At 30.9% G+C, this 6,647-nt stretch overlaps 1 non-coding gene across 1 annotated transcript; it reads left to right on the top strand.

The window, feature by feature from the left end:
• Positions 1–1,764: 1,764 nt before the first annotated feature.
• Positions 1,765–1,831, top strand: LOC132008636 (small nucleolar RNA SNORD109A). The gene has a single exon (XR_009401679.1). It is a non-coding gene; the product is annotated as a small nucleolar RNA SNORD109A (small nucleolar RNA).
• The last annotated feature ends 4,816 nt before the right edge of the window (positions 1,832–6,647 follow it).

Consider the following 6,647-nt stretch of genomic DNA (forward strand, 5'->3'; position numbering starts at 1 on the left):
AAAAAATAAAAAGAAAGAAAGGCAGGGCACCTGGGTGGCTCAGTTGGTTAAGCAACTGCCTTTGGCTCAGGTCATGATCCTAGAGTCCTGGGATTGAGTCCCACATCAGTCTCTCTGCTCAGCAGGGAGTTTGCTTCTCCCATAGACCTCTCTCCTCTCATGTTCTCTCTCTCTCAATCTCTCTCTCTCTTAAATAAATAAATGAATAAAATATTTTTTAAAAAAAGACAAAAAGACTCACTTTTAGTACTTTTCAATTGAGGTCATCAATAATCCTCATAATACCTCTCATAATATCCCTTCATAATACTCCTCAGTCTCACAATACCCTTACTGTGTTCTTTTCATTTTTTACATCACAGGGCATTTTTAACATCACGAGGTATGTTCATTCTTTACTGGGTGTAATACAGCTTTAGAATTTCAAATTTTAAAGATAACTGCTATATACTTATTTGAATAGCTCAGCAGAGAGAATTATTGGCCATTTGCAAAGTAAAGCACTCAGAGAAGAAAAAAATGAATAAATGACATAACATAAATGACAAAGGATCAAGCAAACGTGATGTTTGTGGCAAAAGATGTCTGTATGATTAATTAAAATAGAACTAATGTTATGAATTATTTTTAATTAATCTAATGCATTATCTTACCAGATCCATTTTTTTTTTGTAATGTTTTGCAGGTCAAAAGCTTGGACAGGTTACTGGTTTTGGGGTTTTTTTCAAGTTAATAAGTTACTTTCAGGGAAGAAAGGTGAGTGGCTATCCTGGCGTTTTTGAAATTATGACATTTTATTACTAGTGATGTCAGTGTTTCAGAGTCATGAGCTCATTTTTTCAGAGTATTAAGAAAGAATATTTTATGATAGATATTTTTCCCAGTGAGTGTCCCTACATAGAACAAAGAATCCTCCTTATTTCTTCCTTTTTAAAAATATCTTTTTAGGGGTACCTGGGTGGTTCAGTTGGTTAAGCGGCTGCCTTTGGCTCAGGTCATGATCCCAGGGTCCAGGAATTGAGCCCTGCATCAGGCTTAATTCTCAACAGGAAGCCTGCTTTCCTTCTCCCATTCCCTCTGCTTGTGTTGCTGCTCTCACTGTCTTTCTCACTCTCTGTCAAATAAATGAATAAAATATTTTTAAAAATTTAAATATCTTTTTAAAATAATGAATAACAATCTGAGGGGTTTGAAGTGGTGGGGGGGTGGGAGGTTGGGGTACCAGGTGGTGGGTATTATAGAGGGCACAGATTGCATGGAGCACTGGGTGTGGTGAAAAAATAATGAATACTGTTATGCTGAAAATAAATAAAAAATAAATTTTTAAAAAATGAAGAAGAAAAAAATAATGAATAACTTTGGGGAATTATTTCCATATTTCTTTTTTTCACAATTTTATATTGAATGAAAATAATCTTGTTAGCAAAATTCAACTGTGCTAAATACTGATTTTTTAAATCTTTATCTAAAATATTCACAACATATATGCTTCCACTCATGCTATAACCACAATTTTTATTATTGTTGGTATCTCCTTGGCTCTTTATAATTTTTGTTGATTAAAGGATTTTTAAAAATATTCCCGATAAATCTTACCTAATTTTATTAGAATAATCAAAAGTATCATTTTTAATACTATATATACAGGTCCCATTAGTCAGGTACTAAATAAAATAGTTGCTACATATTTGCTGTTCTTTATTCAAACCTGCACAACATAAGTCTGGCTATGGAAATGCTTATTTGTTGGGAGGGCACTTGTCTGGATCAATGATGAGCACAATTGTCTGAGGATGCTGAGGGACTCATTCCAGATGTCAATCTGAGGTCCAGATGAGTTGCCATCTACTAGGACAAATAAGACTCTCAGGGCCTGGCTGTCTTTAATGACCCCTCAGTAACAACATAATAGCACTGTTAGTGTCCTTTCTCTTTTTTCCAGAAAAGGGCATTTATGTCTTATTTTATAAGTCACTATGCACCTTTATATATGATCAGTGATCCAAGATTGCTTCATTTGCTTACTTTGGACAAAAGTTGTAGAAAGATAATTATATAAAGAAAATATGTTCTTGAGTAAAAACTGAGAAAATAATGATTGAATTAAGGAAAGAAGAAACTAATGGGTACTGAAATTCTCATTTGGGCTAAAAGAAGAAAAGATTTTATGTCTATATCAAATAATGACAATGGAACTAATTTAAGCTTTTTGTTAACTTTACTGTTGAAAATTTTCTGATACTCTTTGTTTTTTTTCTCTCTGTCATGTTTTGCTGAGATAGAAGGACTAGAATCATGGGTTTGACTTCAGAGAATAGAGGTGAGTAACTAAACAAAGAACCTTTGAAGCTCATATGTGTATGTTATAGTCTGTGTCACCAGGTCTTGAGGTCTCTATGTTCATCTTTTCAGAAATTTATTCAAGAATATTTTTATAATGTGCCTTTTTCCTCATTGAGACCTTCATCAAGGTTACCTACATTATTGTATCCTTATAGTTAGTTCTTTCATTTTAATTATTTTATGCTTTGATAGAAAGATGCTATTAAGAAAATTTTTTAGCAATTTCATTTTGGATCAATATTATCATAGTGAAATCCAAATATGTCAAGATGTTATGATTTCTTCATCTGCTTAATTATTTAAATTTAAGAATAGAAACTCTATGATTCATAAGGTTTTTGTGGCCACATTGTTTTATATTTCTGCTTCTACTTTAATATTTGGGTATTGACATGAATTGTTTCTCATTTTTGCAACATGGAAAGTTGTATGTAAAATTTTGTTAGATCTCTTTAAGACCATCAGGTTTTTATATGATTAAAATTTCTATAATTCTTTAGAAACACAAAAAAGCTCAATTTTCAATACTGCTCTAGGCCTTTAAAAAGGATATTATGTTAGAGCTATTAAATGGAGAGACACAAAAATGTCATATCATTATTATTGCTTACTAAAACTTGAAATACACATCCCTAAGAAAAATGGTTTATATATTTCCTGGCAAGCTTTGTTGAAAATTTTGTTACCTGGGACCTATTGGTCGCTGACTTAAGCATAGACAAAATTTTTCTTGACAAAGTTCTATTACAAATCTTATGAGGTAGAGATTATTTTTGTCATCATTTATTATAATTTTAAAATTTATAGTGATTATCTAGAACCACAGAAGGTAATTCTAAAGAACTGAGTAACTACGTATTGCATAGAGCACTGGGTGTGGTGCATAAACAATGAATCTTGGAACACTGAAAAAATTAAATTAAACTTAAAAATAAATAAATGAAAGAAATGATCCCAGATCAAAGAGGAAATTAGCTCTGCCAGATATTAAAATGAACTCTAGAACCTCAATCATTAACAACCTTTGAACAGGCATATAGATAGCAGGAACAATAGGGTCTGTTTTTATTTAAAAACCCTATTCTTACAAGACTCTACTTGTATATTTGTTACCATTAGTAGATTCACAGATTTATGGAGTTGGTGATACTGTCTCAATCCAAACAGCATAACAGCACATTGATGCATAATATCTATGCAGTAAATTCTCCATATTATGATGCTATATTATAGGACACAGACATAGAGGGAAAATATAACTAACACAAAAGAATCTTCTTTTATGATTAGTTCTTTGCCCCAAAGGCAACTATTCTGAAAGTGTATTTCACATTTTCCCTCATTTTTTCTTTATAAAAATGTAATTATATAGTTTTGCTTTCTTTGTGACTGCATCATTTACTCAAGATTCTTACTAGTCAGAAGAACATTTTATTTGAAACATCATATTAATTACTGCAAGTTCTTTAGTAATGTCTTCTTTGTGTCTTTTATCTGTTAATATTTTGTGTTATCTCTCACTCTTGATTAATCTTGATAGGAGGGTTTCAATCATATTATTTCAATTTTTTTTTTGGTGTTGCTTTTTCCTTTTGTAAGTCTGCTCTCTATTTTGCTTTTTTCTGCTCTTAACCTCGTTAATTTTTCCTTATATCTTTCTGGATTTGTACTTGTCTATCTTCATCTAGCTTCTTGCAAAATATAATTCATTGATTTTTTTAGCCTTCCTCAACTCTAATATATTGCTTTTCACTCTAAATTTCTCTGTAAGCACTTTTTAGCTGCATGAGCACAAGTTTAGTATTTATATCTTCTCTATTACTAATATAAATATATTTTCTTAGTTCTATATTGATTTTTTTAAATTATGGAGTATTTAGAAGAAGTAGGGTTTTTCCTCCTTGATCCTTAATGATTTATAAACTAATTCTACATGATGAAAAAACATACTTTGAATTGATTTTATTACTTTTGAATTGTTTTGTATCTCTGCAATGGTACAGGGTATGCCATAATTCAATAAGTATTCCATTTTTACTTATAATTACATTAATATAAGATTATCATTGAAGATTTAGTGTTCTATATATGCCAGTTAGTTAGTTCTATTTTGAAGTTGCCTTACCTATATCTCTTGTATATTTACTAGTCTATGATCTGAAAATAAGTTACTCAGGAAAAGTCATGGGGGAGATAGGCATGGAAATAAGACACCTTGGTGGTTTCTGGAATGCTTGTAATTTTATATTTTGATCTGTGTCTTGATGAGTTGTTTTGTTTGGATGGTGCAAATTTATTTAGCTGTACACTTTTCATGCATGGACTTCTCTACATATATAACATTTTAGTATAAAGTTTAAAATATCCCATCAAATTAAACCAAATATTAGCTAATACATTTCCTAGAAATATTGTCTAATATTGGTAATGTGTTACTTGGGACATAGAGATTGATATCTTCAGGATAAGTCGAGCATTCTCTTCTAAATGCAGACATTATTAGTGAATAATAGCATTACACTGACAATCATACCAAGATAGACTTTTATTAACAATCACTTAAATACTATTATTAATTACAAAACAAAATTTGTATACTAAGATTCAGATTTTCTGAAAAACCCATTGTCTGGATAAATCATAGTTTTATAAAATTTTATTATAGTAATTTATACTCTGATAACACATGAAAGGATGACAGTAAGAGAACAAAATTTATTGCATTGGTAAAAATTGTTCCCATAAAGAATTAGAATAATCTTCCATAGTGGGAATTTTTAAGGTTCAAGCATTATGTGTGTTTTTCTCAGGTAAGTTTGAGATTCATATTTGGTATATGGGTTTTTTCTTCATTTATTTATCTTTAGTACAGGTAATGCATACTTAAGAGTGAGAAAATAAGAAAATAAATATAAAGGTATAAGCTATGATACCTGAATGAGGTAGTAAATTAATCACACAGGATACAGAGACTTTTAATCTAGCATAATGTTTACTTAGCTTTATAAAAGTGTGTAGAATGGAATATACAGAATGTACATTGTCATCTCACTGAAATATCTAATAGTTACCGAGACACAGGTTTGTTTCACACTGACCACGCTATGAACATTTTATGAGTTTCTCATATAGGAGCCTAAGGGTGGGTGTATGTGTGTATTTTTTATCAGAACTTGATGCAGAAAAACAAGAAAATCTGGTTGTCAATATATATAATATATATTATTCAGGGTCATGTTGAGTGAGTCATGGTTACATATCAACCATGCTTTACTCAACTCTGGAGTGAGCCTACAGGTCATGCATTCCAAGTAGAGATAGCAAGTTAAAGTCTCTCTGCACACAATATTATTTAACAATTATTTTCTGTCAGTATTTTCCAAATATACTGTGTGAAAATAAATCCAAGGTCATTTCTCTAGGCCAGCCTAAGTATGTGGTGAGCTCATTACTTACTTTCTTACTTATAAAAAATGATAATTACATTGAGTTATCATAACAAAATTGGCATGATAGAATAGATATTGAAGTGTAAGTAATGATCCTCTTGGTTTGGCTTAAGATGACCCAAAAGAAAATTGGAAAAGCACATATGGCAGGATAGCATTGATATGATTTCTTTATCTAGAGAATTTAGTCATTTCTCTGTGTATGTATGTAATAGAAATAATACCATTAAATAGAAAAATTTGTTTTTTATATTAATGGAAATAAAAAATTAAAGGAGAAGAACATTAAGTGAAGATATAAAGTAAAAATATAAAGCTACATAGGAATTCAATCAGCAGATGAGCACCTGGTGGTAATATTGTTCCAATGTGGGAAAATATTGCTTAGGATAAAGAAGAGAGACAAAGCTGATGAAAGTGAGTTTATATGAAGTGTTTTGGTGTGGATCATTTTTTGCTTCAATAATCTAAGTGGTAAATTTTGAAAATCAATTTCTGCCACATTATTTAATCTATTATAATTTTTGTGTGTCAACATTGCCATATCCTTAACTGTGTCATCACCATATGGTCTGAAGAGGCTTATGAGATTATTGTGTTGTCAGTTTCAATAAACTAAAGGTGAAGTGCTCACTGTTTTCCTAATATAAATAACAACACTGTAAGAAAACATCTCAGTTATGAAGGAGGCATGTGAAGATGGCAGAGTGGGAGACCCCTAAGCTCACCTTATTCCATGTTTACAATTTGATATCACTCACATCTGAGTAAATAAACTGGCAAAAGAAACTCCACAATTAAATGTGGAGAATCCACATCAGTGAAGTTAAAAAAGGCAAAAATGGTGGTCTAGAG

This window comes from Mustela nigripes, unplaced genomic scaffold, assembly GCF_022355385.1.
Source record: "Mustela nigripes isolate SB6536 unplaced genomic scaffold, MUSNIG.SB6536 HiC_scaffold_540, whole genome shotgun sequence".
In the NCBI taxonomy this organism is placed as follows: Eukaryota; Metazoa; Chordata; class Mammalia; order Carnivora; family Mustelidae; genus Mustela; species Mustela nigripes.